The sequence below is a fragment of the Pan troglodytes genome, chromosome 2 (assembly GCF_028858775.2).
Source record: "Pan troglodytes isolate AG18354 chromosome 2, NHGRI_mPanTro3-v2.0_pri, whole genome shotgun sequence".
Classification (NCBI taxonomy): domain Eukaryota; kingdom Metazoa; phylum Chordata; class Mammalia; order Primates; family Hominidae; genus Pan; species Pan troglodytes.
In genome coordinates this window covers 71,713,661-71,729,990 of record NC_086015.1, presented here as the reverse complement: position 1 = coordinate 71,729,990, position 16,330 = coordinate 71,713,661, and the positions used below count along the sequence as shown (strand labels likewise).

Below are 16,330 nucleotides of genomic sequence, written 5' to 3'. Positions count from 1 at the left end.
AAACCACAGTGAGATACCATCTCACGCCAGTTAAAATGGCGATCGTTAAAAAGTCAGGAAACAACAGATGCTGGAGAGTATGTGGACAAATAGGAAGGCTTTTACACTGTTGGTGGGAGTGTAAATTAGATCACCCATTGTGGAAGACAGTGTGGCAATTCCTAAAGGATCTAGAACCAGAAATACCATTTGATCCAGCAATCCCATCACTGGGTATATACCCAAAGGATTATAAATCATTCTACAAAGACACACACCCATTTACTGCAACACTGTTCACAACAACAAAGACTTGGAATCAACCCAAATGCCCATCAGTGATAGACTGGATAAAGAAAATGTGGCACATATACACCATGGAATACTATGCAGCCATAAAAAAGGATGAGCTCATGTCCTTTGCAGGGACATGGATGAAGCTGGAAACCATCATTCTCAGCAAGCTAACACAGGAACAGAAAACCAAACACTGCATGTTCTCACTCATAAGTGGGAGTTGAAAAAAGAGAACACATGGACACAGGGAGGGGAACATCACACACTGGGCCCTTTGGTGGGTAGGGAACTAGGGGAGGGATAACATTAGGAGAAATACCTAATATAGATGACCGATTGATGGGTGCACCAAACCACTATGGCAAGTGTATACCTATGTTCCAAACCTGCACATTCTGCACATGTATCCCAGAACTTAAAGTATAATAAAAAGAAAAGAAAAAATCAACAGGCCAGGCCTGGTAGCTCATGCCTGTAATCCCAGCACCTTGGGAGGCCAAGGAGGGCAGATCACAAGGTCAGGAGTTCGAGATAAGCCTGGCCAACATGGTGAAATCCTGTCTCTACTAAAAATACAAAAATTAGCCAGGTGTGGTGGTGAGTGCCTGTAATCACTGCTACTCTGGTGGCTGAGGCTGGAGAATTGCTTAAACCCAGGGGGCAGACGTTGCAGTGAGCCAAGATCACGCCATTGCACTCCAGCATTTGAGTACTAAGTGTGCCCATGGTTACCAGGGTGTTATTTATTTTAGATGTGTCATGGTTGTGCTTTTGTGTATTTACATAAACATCTTTGAATATTTCTATATATAACCACCCATATCTATATTAAGTTAAACATTAGTTCTCCTTGATGTCTCCAACTGTAATGATCATCACATTGATTATTCAAGACTGTTCCCCTAGTTGATCTGTAAATTTCCACACCGTGAGAAATATAACTCCCAATGTTTGCCATTTATAGGCTTAATTATTCAATTCCCATATATATGTATAGCAGTATCAGAACTGTTAACCAGAAGCCAATGAGAAATAATTTTATCAGCTAGAGTACAGTGCTTTTGTGCAGCTCATTTTGCCTATAGTCTGACAGATTCCATTCATTTTTAAAGATATTTATGTTAAGACCATTTTCTCTCTCCACCTTACTAAGGTTATCTCATGCTTTGTAATGCAGTGAATTTCTTCTGTAAAGTCCACATTGCTTCTGGGATCCTCTGACCTTCTAAATAATTTTCTAAAATTTGCCTGCATTATGCTAACTCTTTGTGTCAAAAACTTCTATTGCTTTTGGCAAATGCATAATGTTGCCAAAATTCCACCAATATTGCACAGAATCATTTCACAGCTCCTCAAGTCCCCTGTGCTTAACTTATTCTTCCCTTTCCCTGAACGCCAGGCAAAAACTGATCTTTTTCTTTACAGTTTTGCTTCTTTCCAAAATGTCATCTAATTGAAATCATATAGCATGTAGCCTTTTCACACTGGCTGCTTTCATGTAACAGTATGCATTTGAGTTTCCTCCATGTCTTTTCATGATTTGAAAGCTCATTTCTTTTTACTGCTGAATAATATTCCATTTTATGGATATCTTATAGTTTATTCACTCATCTATTGAAAGACATCTTGATTGTTTTCCATTTTTGGTAACTACCAAGTAACAATAAACCTGCTATAAACATTTGTTTTCAGGATTTTTTTGTAGACATAATGTTTCAGTGTAATTGGGTATATACAGAGGAACACAACTGCAGATTATAATGCAAGGCTATGCTTAGCTTTGTAAGAAACAGACAAAATGTCTTCTAAAGTGGCTGCAGCCTTTTACAGTCACATTTGAAAATTGGATGAACTAGAGTTTCTCTTGCATTGCATTCTCAACAGCATTGGTTGTTGTCAGTAATTTGGATTTTGGCCATTCTAATAGGTGTAGTGGTTTCTCATTGTTGTTTTAATTTACTATTCTCTAATAACATAAGATGTTGAGCATCTTTTCATATGCTTATATGCCATCTGTATATCTTATTTGGTGAGTTGAATGTTCAGATCTTTTGATCATTACATAGAATTATTTAAATACCTTGGTGTCATTTGGATTTAACTCCTTTACTGGATATGTTTTTAAAATATTTTCTCTCATTCTGTGGCTTGCCTTCTCATTTACTTAACAATATATTTCACATAACAATTTTTAATTTTAATTAAGTTCAATTTTTAAAAAATTTTTTTCTTTCATGGATCATGATTTAATCAAACCCAAGGTCACCTAGATTTTCTCCTATGCTATCTCATAGAAGTTTTCTAGTTTTTGTTTTACATTTAGAACTAAGGTCCATTTTAAATTAATTTTTGTGAAAAGCATAAGGTATATGTCTAGATTCATTTTTGCATGTATATGCACAATTTTTGATGATTATTTGTTGAAAAGACTGTCCTTTCTCAATTGAATTTATTTTGCTCTGTCAAGGATCAGTTGAGGGTCTAAAAAAGGCTCTCTCCTCTTTTCTATTAATCCATTTGTCTATTCTTGTACAAATACCTCACTGTCTTAATTACTGTAGCTTTATAGTACTATGAGTAGTGTCAGTTCTCCAACTTAGTCCTTTGGTCAGTATTATGTAGACTATTCTGGGTCTCTTGCATTTCCATATAAATTTTAAAATCATCTTTTGAGATGAAGCTAAAAAATAGAATAAATTTGTCAATAACCACAAAATAACTTGCTGAGAGTTTATTAGAATTGTATTAAATGTATACACCAATTCGTGAAGAATTTATATCTCAACATTATTAAATCTACTTATCCATGAAAGTGGTACATCTCCATTTATTTAGATCTTCCTTTATTTCTTTCATCAGACTTAAAATTTTCCATATACATAATATACATTGTATACATATTTTGTTGTTTATATTTCATTTTTGCTGGGGGAAGGAATGAAAATTGTATTTTGTTTTCAACTTCAATTTTCACTTGTTCACTGGTGGTACATGGAAAGACAGTTGACTTCTATTAACCTCGCATCCTGCAACCTTGCTATAATCACATATTAATTCCAGGAGTCAATTCTTTCAGTTTTACTAAATAAATAATTATGTCATCTTGAACAGAGGTAGTTTTCTTTTTTTCTTTCTAATCTGTATATATATTTTTTCTTGCCTTGTTGCACTAACTAGAACATCCAGTAGGATGGTGAATAAGAGTGGCAAAAGAAACAACCTTGTCTTGTTCCCAATATAGAAGAAAAGCATATCATTTCTCACCATAAAATATCGTGAAGTCCTATTTTTTAGATGTTCCAGATTAAGTTGAGGATGTTTTTCCTAGTTTTCTAAGACTTTTTCTCATAAATAGATGTTGGAGATGTTGGATTTTGTCAAATGCTTTCTCTGCATCAATTGGCAGAATCATAAAATAGTTCTTTAGCCAGTTAATAAATGTCAGATCAGTCTGGTATGCCTAAAATAAATTGCACTTACTGTGATGTATTACTATTTTTATATATTTTTGGATTCAATTAGCTAATATTTTATTGAAAATTTTTCCATCTATATTCATAAAATATATTGAGCTGTAGTTTTCATTTCTTGTAGTGTATTTCCCCGGTTTTGATATTAAGATAATGCCTGCCTCCTTGAATGAGTTAGGAGGCATACCTCTTACTTCTATTTTCTAAAAGTGATTATAGAGAACTGATATTATTTCTTCCTTAAATGCTTGGTGGAATTCATTAGTGAAAGAATCTGGGCCAGATGCTTTCTTTTTTGAAAGATTATTAATGATTTATCTATTTTTAAATAAATATAGATCTATTTAGGTAATGTATTTCTTTTCCATAAGTTTTGATGGTTTATGTCTTTCAAGGAATTGATTCATTTCATCTAAATTACCAAATGTGTCAGTATACATTTGTTTGTAATGTTCTTTTATTATCATTTTAATGTCTATGGAATCAATATTTATAATTTGTGTCTTCTCCCTTTTTCACTTGGTTAGCCTGGCTATGGATTTATCGATTTTATTGATCTTTTAAAGGCATTGCCTTTTGGGTTTATTGACTTTCTCTACTGACCTCATGTTTTCAACTTTATTGATTTCTGCTCAAAGTTTTATGTCTTTTCTTCTGCTTACTTGAGGCTTAAATTTCTCTTCTCTCTTTACTTTCCTAAGGCACATTTCTATTAGTGATTTTAGATTTTTCTTCTTTTCTAATATATGTATTTGCTGCTATAAATTTGCCTCTAAGAACTGCTTTTACAGCATTCCATTAAAAAATAAAAATAAGACTTGTAATGCAAAATACATCTGCAATCCCAGATTTTATGAGTATCTTAAGGTTTGAGACACATTTATTTAAAGACACAACAGAAGGACTATTAGAAGACAGGAAACTGTGGGTGAAAGGAATTATCCTTTCTCTTTCTTTTTTAATCAACTTTTATTTTAAGTTCCAGGGTACATGTGCAGGATGTGCAGGTTTGTTACATAGGTAAACGTGTGCCATGGTGATTTGCTGCACAGATCAATCCATCACCTAGGTATGAAGCCAAGCATCCACTAGCTATTTTTCATGAGCACCCCATAAATTTTGATGTACATTTCATTTTGTTTAGTTCGAAATATTTTTAAATTTCCTTTGAGACTTCTTCTTTGACCTATGTGTTATATAAAAGTATGTTATTTAATCTCAAACTATTTGGGGACTTCTGAGATTTTTTCTGGCACTGATTTCTAGTTAAATTTCATTATAGTCTAAGAACACATGCAGTAAGCCTTCTATTCTTTTAAATTTGTGAGGGCATCTTTTTCAGCCCCAGAATGTGGTCTATTTTGCATAAAGTCCCATATAAACTTGAGAGGAATATGTATTCTGCTGTTACTTGATTAATTATTCTGCTGCTACTTGAACAGTTAGATCCTGTTCATTGTTAGTGCTATTCAGTTGAACATTTTCCTGATTTCTGCTTGTTGAAATTAGCTGTTATTAATATAGTGATGTTGAGATCTCCAAAAATATTATTAAATAATATTAAATTTGATTATTTCTTCTCGCAGTTTTATAAATTTTTGTCTCATGTATTTAGATGCTGTGTTACCTGCATAACTTAAGAATTATTATGTTTTTTGGATAATTGCCCCTTTCTCATTATTTAATGCCCATCTTTATCCTTAATAATTTTCCTTTTTTTTTTGAGACAGGGTCTCATTCTGTCACCCAGGCTGGAGTGCAGTGGCCCAGTCAAGGCTCAGTACAGCCTTGACTTCCTGGTCTCAAGCGATTATCCCATTTCAGCTCCCTTCCACCCCACACTGCCCCCCACCACACACCCTCCCAACACCCCAAATAGCTGGAACTATGGGCGTGTGCCACCACACCTAGATAATTTTTTGTATTTTTTGTAGAGATGAGGTTTCACCATGTTTCCCAGACTGATCTTAAACTCCTGAGCTCAAGCAATCCATCTGCCTTGGCTTTGCAAAGTGTTGGTATTACAGGCATGAGCCACCATGCCCAGAAATAAACAATTCACAAGTTTTCAGTTGTGCTTGGTTCTGAGTATTGTTATAATTTTTCTATTTTATTATACTGTTAATCTCTTCTTATGCCTAATTTATAAGTTAAACCTTATCGTAGATATGTACATATAGGAAAAAACATAGAATGTATACGTAGGGTTTGGTACTATCTGCATTTTCAGGCATCCACTGGGGGTCTTTGAATGTATCCACCATGGATAAGAGGGAACTACTGTACTTCCTCTGCACTTCCTCTGCTCCTTTCTTTCTTCTTCTTCTAGTACTTCAATTATGCATATGTTATATTTTTGTAATTGTTCTTGGATATTGGAATGGAGGTTGTAGTCCTTTTTCTCTTAGTATTTCAATTTGCAATGTCTCCTTTGATATATCTTTAAATTATTGATTTTTTCCTTGTTTATGTTCAGTTTAGTAATGAGCTTATCAAAGCATTCTTCATTTCTGTTGCAGTGTTTTTCATTTCTGTCATTTTCTTCTGATTCTTTCTTAGAGTTTTCATTATTCTGCTTATATTATTCATCTGCTCTTGCATGCTTATACTTTTTCTATTACAGTCCTTAACATAACTAATCATAGTTATTTTTAATAATCTATTGGATTATTCCAAACTTTGTTTCATGTCAAAGTCTAGTTCAGATGCTTACTTTGTCTCTTCTGACTGTGTTTTTCCTTTTCTTTTTGTATAGCCTTATGATTTTTTGTTAAAAGTCAAACATGATGTATCAGGTAATGAGAACTGAGGAAAATAGGTCTTTAGTATGAGGTTTTATGTCAATCTGCCTAGCAGACGGGTTGTGCTTCATGTTTTCCATAGCTATAGATGCCAGAGACTTTAGTTTCCTCAGTGTCTTTGTTTTCTCCACATTGGATTTCCCTAAGAATTCCTTCTTAAATAGAGTCTATATTTTGCAGCTCTTTCCATTGTAACCCATTGTGATTACTCTGGAGCTGTGTTGATGTGGTGGTAAGGTGTGGAGGAGGTAAGTATATTTCAGTCTTTTAGTGGGCTCAAGTCCCTGAATTGGACTTCAGAAGTGTTTCTTATCCTTTTTTTCCTTCCACTAAGTAACACAAGAAAGCTAGAGAGGGATGTAGGGGGCTAACTGCCCTTCTCCATGGTCAAATAAGGCTCTGGTAAAGTTGTTTCCCTTGAGGAGTAAACCTTGGCTATGGAGAATGCCCTAGGATTATTTCAAAATGCTACTTTCCCCCAACTGACCAAGATATGAGAGATGTTTTCTAAGATCTTCACCATGAAAATCTGGTGGGCTTCCTGAAGATAAAATCCAAGAAAGCGTGAGGGGCCTCCTTCAGAATGGACCTCCCCAAATTTTTTACTGTCAAGCTAGTCCATAGTCAGCCTCCAGCAATTCATCCTACCATTTTATGGCTTCAGTGGCACCTGCTCCAGGTAAGTTTATTTAGGTTATGATCTAACATTCCACTCATGAGATTTCTTCATGCTGTTGTGTGTAGATTTAGATTATTTATTCTTTCTGCTGTATAATTTTCAATTGTGTAAATATTAACACAACTTATTTATCCTACTCATTGTTGATGAACATTTCCAGTTTTTGTGCCTCATGACTAGTGATACCATGAACATTCTTGAACATGATTTCTGGTGAACATACACCTGCATTTCTGTTGGGTATACACCTGAGAGTAAAAATTCTGGGTTATAGGGAATGCATATACTGGACTTTATTAGACACTGCCAAGTTGTTTTCCTAAGTGGATGTTCCTAGAATGATGTATAAGAGTTTCAATTACCCCACTTTCTCATCAGCACTGAGTATTTTCCAACTTACTCATTTTAGTTATTCTGGTAGGGGTGGTATAATATTGCACTGTGGTTTTAATCTACATATCCCAGATGACTCATAAAGTTGAGCACCTTTTATTTCTGTTTATGGACTATTTTAATATATTCTCTTTTCTGAAGTGTCCAAGTCTTCTTCCCACTTTTCTACTGAGCTATTGCTTTTTTTCTCATTGACTTTTAAGAGTTCTTTATATATTCCAAATGTGTATTATTTTGGGAGGGAATATAGATATGCCAATGCATTTTTAAATTTGTATTTTCACTGGGATATTGTCACTTAAAACTGTGACTTTTAAAAGAATGTGTTTTGGCTGAAACACTCAGTACAGGCTAGTAGCCTGTATATTCACTGTTCCACCAAAGAGAAGGCACATACCGTATGTCTTGGTTGAATTATGGTTAAGAATTCCTCTGACTCTCCAAAGTAGGCCTTTGGTTCATGCAAATGTAATTGCAGGTTTTGCAATTACTTTTTTCCCCATAAGTTATTGAGGTATAGATGGTATTTGGTTACATGATTAAGTTCTTTAGGGATGATTTGTGAGATTTTGGTGCACCCATCACCTGAGCAGTATACACTGCAGCATATTTGTAGTCTTTTATACCTCGCCCACCTCTCACCCTTCCCCCCAAGTCCCCAAAGTCCATTGTATCATTCTTATGCCTTTGAGTCCTCATAACTTAGTTCCCATATATCTGTGAGAAAATATGATGTTTGGTTTTCCATTCCTGAGTTACTTTACTTAGAATAAGTTTCCAATCTCATTCAGGTCACTGCAAATGCTGTTAATTCATTCCTTTTTATGGCGGCATAGTATTCCATTATATATACATACCACAGTTTCTTTATCCACTTGTTGATTGATGGGCATTTGGGTTGGTTCCACGATTTTGCTATTTTGAATTGTGCCACTATAAACATGTGTGTGCAAGTATCTTTTTTGAATAGTGACTTCTTTTCCTCTGGGTAGATACCCAGTAGTGGGATTGCTGGATCAAATGGTAGTTCTACTTTTAATTCTTCAAGGAATCTCCACACTGTTTTCCATAGTGGCTGTACTAGTTTACATTCCCACCAGCAGTGTAGAAGTGTTCCCTGTTCACCACATCCATGCTAACATCTACTGTTTTTTTATTTTTTTTTAAATTATGGCCATTCTTGCAGGAGTGAGGTGGTATCGCATTGTGGTTTTGATTTGCATTTCCCTGATCATTTGTGATGTTGAGCGTGTTTTTCTGTTTCTTGGCCATTTCTATATCTTCTTTTGAGAATTGCCTATTCATATCCTTAGCCACTTTCTGATGGAATTGTTTCTTTCTTACTGATTTGTTTGAGTTCATTGTAGATTCTGGATATTAGCACTTTGTCAGATGTACAGATTATGAAGATTTTCTCCCACTCTGTTTGTTATCTGTTTACTCTGCTGACTCTTCCTTTTGCCATGCAAAAGCTCTTTAGTTTAACTAGGTTCCAGCTATTTATCTTTGTTTTTATTGCATTTCCTTTCAGGTTGTTGGTCATGAAATCCTTGCCTAAGCGAACGTCCAGCCCTATACAAAAAATCAGCTCAAGATGGATTAAGGACTTAAACTTAAGACCTGAAACTATAAAAACTCTAGGAGATAACATTGCAATTACTTTTAAATGGCAAAAACTGCAATTACTTTTGCACCAATCTAACACAATTTTGTTAAGCATGAGCATGGAGTCGCAGCTCATCTCCCCTTCTTTGCTAGAAGAGAGGAATTAGAGAGGAAGACATATTTAATTTGGAATGGGCTGCATGGTTGAATTTTCTGCATTTTCAGTCTTCGGTATTTTCTTTTATCTGTTTACCTTTTAAAGTAGGTTGCATTAGAATGCACTGTATTGCCATTCATTGCTCCTGTGTGCACAAGAATCTCATGATCCTCATGTTGGTTTCTAATGATCTTTCAAAAGCCCACACAAAGAAACCAATGAATCACTGATTTCAATCATGGAAAGTAGGGAGGGGAGCTTCTATGTTCTCAGATTCTTCAAGGAATTGCCTAATCTGAGAAACTCTCAAATTCTTCCTTTTTTCTATGTTATTATTGGAAAACTGAAAATGAAACACAGGAAGTATAATCAGTGGGGAAACAATTATCTTTTCCATTCTTCTGAATCCCACCCCCATTCCCAGGTAAAACACGTAAATATGGATCTGAGTCTTCCTGTCTCTACACAGCCTTTAAGTTAATTTGCCCTTAATATTTATGCGGGTAGGGGATTCCATTTTCAATTTTTTAAAGGTAGCTAGGAGGCTGAGAGAAAAAAGAAACCAATAAATCAGTTGAAATGGCAAATCTAAAATAAACATGCATTAAAAGTTAAGACCACATCCATCTAAGGATTACTAAGAATTATTGGCTGGCCATGGCACTCTGTGAGGCCAAGGCAAGTGGATCACCTGAGTTCAGGAGTTCAAGACCAGCCTGTCCAACATGGTGAAACCCCGTCTTTACTAAAAGTACAAAAAAATTAGCCATGTATGGTGGTGCACACCTGTAATCCCAGCCACTCAGGAGGCTGAGGCATGAGAATCGCTTGAACTCAGGAGACAGAGCTTGCAGTGAACCGAGATCATGCCACTGCACTCCAGCCTGGGCAATAGAGTGAGACTCTGTCTCAAAAAAAAAAAAGAATTATTAATATATTTGGTTATTTATGAATCAGACGCACAGAAAGGTTAAGAGATCAGATAATGCACACAAAATATTTGATTAACCATTTTTCCGATTTGCAAATAAATCTTACACCCATAACAAAAGGTATTCACTGATACGTACAAATAGTTAAGTTTGAATTTGCTGTCCATGAAAGAAAGAAAATAAATCAGAGAAGTGACTTTAAACACATTTATCATGGGAACCCAGTTCAATTCTCCTTCTCAACATGTTGCCATTAAGTCTTAAGATCAATTAGAGTGAATTTTTGCAAATGATCTGACAGGTATTTTGAAGGAAGTGAGGCTCAAAGGATTTATAGCTAAATATTCACTTTTTCTTATCCATACTGCCCAACAACGAGATAGCAAACAATTACATAAACCTGATAAAATGTTTTTAAAGGTTGACACATCCTATGGAGATCAACATTACTCATATAGTGATATTGATACAGTCTGTAATCTATCAGGTGTGTCGAAGCACCTTGCTTTACCTTGGTAAGAGGAAAACAAGATGATCAGTTTGCAAAACCCATCGACTTTGATATTTGATCTTGTCTAGATGGTTGATGTCCCTTCCTTTTAAGACAGTAGCCAACTGCTTTGCATCAATAATTTGATACTAGGGCATTTTTAAGATGCCACACTCTCCTGCTATCCCTTACTTTCCCAAACATCTATATTTCTACTTTCTTTATGACTTAGTAACTCAGTAGGCTTAGTTATGCTTAGTTGAATGAAAATTTCTCAAGACCAAGAACTAGGAGGGCTCACCAGCTTACTACTGTCTGCGAACTAATTAGAAAAATGTTAACTAAATTTTAAGTCTCTAAAATAGTTGTGCAATGTGGATTCGTTGTAATAGCGTTTGAACGCAATTGTGTTGTCTAAACTTGAATACTAGTTTTTCAAAACTTGACATAATTAAAGTTTATAATAAATAGATGGATTCAAGATAGTATGGTCAACACTATTTAAGAAAAGGAGAAAGAAAATGGAGCTGCAAAAAGCAATGAATGAATCAGAGGCCTATGATACCGACAAAAATGGTGGTAATATTGCCACCTATACATTTGTATAAACTTCATTTTATATCAATTACACCAATAGACTAACCCTGTGGGGTTAAAATCAGCAGAGTATTATACCCATTTTAAAAGAGGAGGCATTAGATGACTGGAGTGAATTCTTTTAACAACCGAGCTAGGCCTAGAATCAGAGTCTCTAACTTCTTAGTCTACATATATAGCAATGAAAACATGTTAAAGCAGAAACAAAACTTCCAGAGAATTCAGATTGACTTTTGGAAGCAAATTTACATTTATTTATTTCCAATGAATTTGTAATAATACCATTTAGAGTTACTATTTGTTTCCTTTTAGTCCGTGCACTATCCTAGTGAATCCATTTAAAATGTACAACAGTCCTATGAAGTAGAAATTATTATTTCCATGTTTCAGATAATTTGCCAAAAGTTACATTGGTAATCACTAGCAGAATCTTTATCAATACCTTATCAACAAACATATAAACTAAAAAAAAATTTCTGAAGAACCTAGTGCCAAGAACTTGATTATTAATTACAATCTACAGTAAAAAAGAGCAAGGGCTACTTGAAGAAATGGTTGAATCTTGGGCTGGGGCAGGATAGATGATGAAACTGGAGCCTCTTGTAGTGCCAAAAACTAAAGAAATATCTGCAAAAAAGGAAAAAGAAATCCCACAATGATAGAGGTATGTCAAAATGACATGAGCATTAAACAAAAGACCTTCAATGGCCAAAACTGAAATAATTTAGCAATAAAATAATATAATATTGGGTTATAACTTAAGGATAAAACAAATGTCCATGAGTTCATACTGCCATCAATAAATGATTGTCAGGTGCAGTGGTGCATGCCTATAGTCCCACCTGCTCAGGAGGCTGAGACAGAAGGATTACTTGAGCTCAGGAGTTTGAGACCCATCTAGGCAACATAGCAAGGTCTCATATCTAACATAATAATAATAGATTGAATAAATAAATTGGAAAAATAGACAAATCTCCGGGGAAGAAAGATTTCAAATATTTAATGTAGCTACTCTGCCCTCAAGGAGATGGAGCTCTCTTTAAGTATGGCCTGTGCATAGTGACTTCCTACAAAAGAGTACAGTATGGAAAGTGGGGAAAAGTAACTTTACAGTGGAGAAATCTGACAAATGTTATCTCAGTCAAGTGGTCAATGTCAACATCATCAGTAATAAGTTGTATTGATGGCATGGTATCTTTGACATGATGTGACAAAAAGGGCTCATGATCTTTCTTCTGAAGACCCATAGTCCCAATTCAATCATGAGCAATTCATCAGTCAAAGCTCAGTCGAGGGACATCCTAAAAAACACCTGTCCAGTACTGCTCAAAACACTCAAGGCCCTTAAAATTTTGGCCCTGAAACTGTACCTACGAAGAGGAGTCTTAGGAAACATGATATCAATATGAAATGTGGTTTCTGGGATGGGTTCCTGGAACAGAGAAATGGCATTAGGTAAAAACTGAGGAAATCTTAATAAAGTATAAAATTTAGTTAATAATAACATATCATCAATACTGGTTCATTAATTGTGACAAATGTACCATACTAATGTCAGAAGCTAATTATAGGGTGAGGCAACTTTCCATATCTTTGCAACTTTTCTGTAAATATAAAGCAATTCAAAAATAAAACTGTTTATTTTTGTAAAAACTGTATAACTTTGGAACAAAGTTTAAAACAATCTTTTTTAGTTTGGAAAAGTAAATCTGAAAGAAGTAAATTCATTTAATCAATACATCAGCTCATTAGTTTATTTGTTCATTCATTGATACCTTTTATTATTCAACAAATACTCTTCTGTCTACTTTGTTGCAGCATAGCACTATATCGTAAGGGCTCCACAGCTCTATAATGGGTGTTTTCTCTATCTGATGATTTGTATACCCTTGAGAAGATGTTGTTTACTACTCTGGGGAGTTCAAAATTCCAGCACAGTGCAGCAGACCATTTGATGAAATCCTGAAAAGAAAGGAGGGAAATATTGAAGGGCAGGTGCTACTCAAAAAGTTACTATGGTTGGAGAATTTCTCATAACTGGATTTTGATGATAGATTATATTGCACAAATTGGTCTATTGAAAATGTCTTTGATTATTTTTTGACTATGTGGTCTTCAAATGCACTGTAGTGTTAATCAGAGCCTGTAATAACTACCTGTTATTGGTTGACCTGTGACATTACCATGTTCTCATAGTGGCAACAAAAGTCAGTCTTTGAGTACAATGTTCAATTAACTAAAAATATTTAGAATACTAAAGTGTTTCCAAAGACAAATCTTTTGTGTGACAGATGTAAAATAAGCTGAAGGGTCTTTCTTAGAAAAGCATTCTGTAGCAGCTTTAATGAGAGTATTGGGTGTCACTTTAGGAAGCGCACTTCTTTTGGCCTGCAAATAATTTAATATTTAAATTTGATTTAATTATTAAATTGATTTTGAATATAAGCTCATATCATATTCAAAGTCCCATACTTTAGAAGAAATGATTGAGGCCAGGCACAGTGGCTCACGCCTGTAATCCTAGCACTTTGGGAGGCCGAGGTGGGCGGATCACGAGGTCAAGAAATCAAGACCATCTTGGCTAACACGGTGAAACCCTGACTCTACTAAAAATACAAAAAAATTAGCCGGGCATGGTGGCAAGCGCCTGTAGTCCCGGCTATTCGGGAGGCTGAGGCAGGAGAATGGCATGAACCCGGGAGTCGGAGCTTGCAGTGAGCCGAGATCACCCCACTGCACTCCAGCCTGGGTGACAGAGCGAGACTCCGTTAAAAAAAAAAGAAGAAGAAGAAGAAGAAGAAGAAATGACTGAATTATTCTAATTATTCTCATGGTCATTTTGCCTTCTATAGGAGTACACTCTGATCATCAAACTCATTTTCCACTGCAAAATATGTTGAACACAAAAACTGAAGTTCTTGGGGCATTTAGATGCCCATTTTTTTTGTAGTGACCACTGCAATGTGGATTAAGTCTGACTAGAAATATACCTTCAACTTAATGACCTAATGGTTGTCCCCCAAGCCCACAGAAATAGCACATAGCATAAATCTGTGTTTTCTGAAAATATCACATTGTATTCTTGAGGTCATCAGCATGGAAATGATCTCCAGTGTAAAATCTATATGAGATATATGGGACTCTCTACAAGGAATATTGGATTATTGCACTCTGTAGCTTTGAAAACCATCTTTCTTGGACGACAGCAGAAAGCTTCAATATACTTGCATGAATTATAAATGACACACAGTACTCTTGTTGAAGCAGCTGCAGAATGCTTTTCTAAGACAGACTCTTCAGCTTGTGGATGTTATTTTACATCTGTCACACCAAAGATTTGCCTTTGGGAATACTTTAGTTTTCTAGATATTTTTAGTAAATTGAACATAGTACTCAAAGACTGTTTTTTTTTTCTTTTCTTTTTTTTTTAATTCTCAGAATGGAAGAGACATGTATTTAACCTGAAAATGAAGTCATGGCTTTTAAACAATTAGCCCAAACAGGAATTGATTTAAAAACAAAAAAAAAGCCTGTCTGTGAAGGAGTGAGAGACAAAACTAACATTGATTTTGGAGTATAGCTTCTTAATAGTTCAGACTTTTAGATGCCTTTGAACATCTTTACTATCAGTAGAGAAATGGGGTAGCATACAGATCAGAAGCCCCAAATCAACACTCTCCTTTTCAAAGACAAACTGCTGGCTTAATTCACATTCTTTTACATATCTGTTTTTTGATATTCTCTCTAAACACTCCACATATTTTTAGGATGGGTACTTATACCATGGGCTTTTACCATGTCAGCAGTTTTCTTTAGTGACAACCTAAATAAATAAATAGTTGAATTTTAAGGACATACCTGTCATTGAAAAACCAATAGAATGAAATCAGACTCCTTCAGTATTCAAAGTGAAGATCGCTCAACAACCAAAAAAAAAATTTTAAACTGTTCATACATTTCCACTTTTACTCTACCAAAACATACCTTTATAATACCTTTAAATGATTTTTTAATGTGTTATAAGTTGGTAGACTCCCTGGAATCTACAAAGGAAAGCAAATAATGTGTATGCTATTGAATTATGTATTATAATTTTTCCCCAGCAGGATAACAGAAAGCACACTAGGTTCACAGTCATACCATGGTTTGAAAGAAAATTCTAGAGTGAAACCAGACCTTAGAGAGATGCAGAGGCAAGATCACTGAGCAATGTGTCCAGAGGACCAGAGAGATTAGGGTCTCTTCTCTGGGGTTAGTTAGTTGTGTGACTGAGGGTGAGTTACTCAGCTTACTGAACTCCAAAGTAGTCATTTGTTATAAATTTTTCATAGACTCATGAATGATTGGAATTTAGAATAATGGGCCAGTCATGGTGGCACACGTCTGTAATCCCAGGATTTTGAGAGGCTAAGACAGGAGTATCTTTTGAACTCATTAGTTTGAGGCCAGCCTGGGTAACATAGTGAGACTCCACTTCCACAAAAAGTAAAAAATATTAGCCGGGTGTGGTGGCACATGCCTGTTGTCACAGCTATTCAGGAGGCTGAGGCAAGAGAATCAGTTGAGCCCAGGAGTTTAAGGCTGTAGTGAGCTACGATTGAATTACTGCACTCCAGGCTGGGTGACAGAGCAGGAACCTGTTTCAAAACAATTTTTTTAGAAGAAATTTAGAACAATGGAGTTAAAAGTGACTTGACTATCATTCCAGGGTCACTAATCCTTACTAAAAAACAAGAATTTTGTAAATTAGTATCAATAAAACACAAAAATGATTCCAAAAAGAATAAAAAGTGAGTCCTCTAAAACTTTAATGTAGGAGCTCCCCATTTCAGTTCTGATATGTAAAGTGGTAGTCACATTCCAATCATTTCCATCCTTAAAACAACAATAAAAAGCTGACCAAATTGAAAATCAATGGCTTTTCTTGGAT

At 35.2% G+C, this 16,330-nt stretch overlaps 1 non-coding gene across 3 annotated transcripts in view; it reads right to left on the bottom strand.

The window, feature by feature from the left end:
- TAFA1 (TAFA chemokine like family member 1) overlaps nt 1-16,330 on the bottom strand; it is a 170,395-nt gene that overhangs the window by 56,794 nt on the left and 97,271 nt on the right. For 2 of the 3 annotated variants that reach the window (XR_010155643.1, XR_010155644.1), the window contains exons 5-6: nt 13,176-13,362; nt 11,627-12,027 (exon numbers count right to left, since the gene is read on the bottom strand). This is a non-coding gene — a transcript (TAFA chemokine like family member 1). Of the gene's footprint in view, nt 1-11,626; nt 12,028-13,175; nt 13,363-16,330 lie in introns of those variants that run through there. The other variant, XR_010155642.1, reaches the window with a different exon arrangement.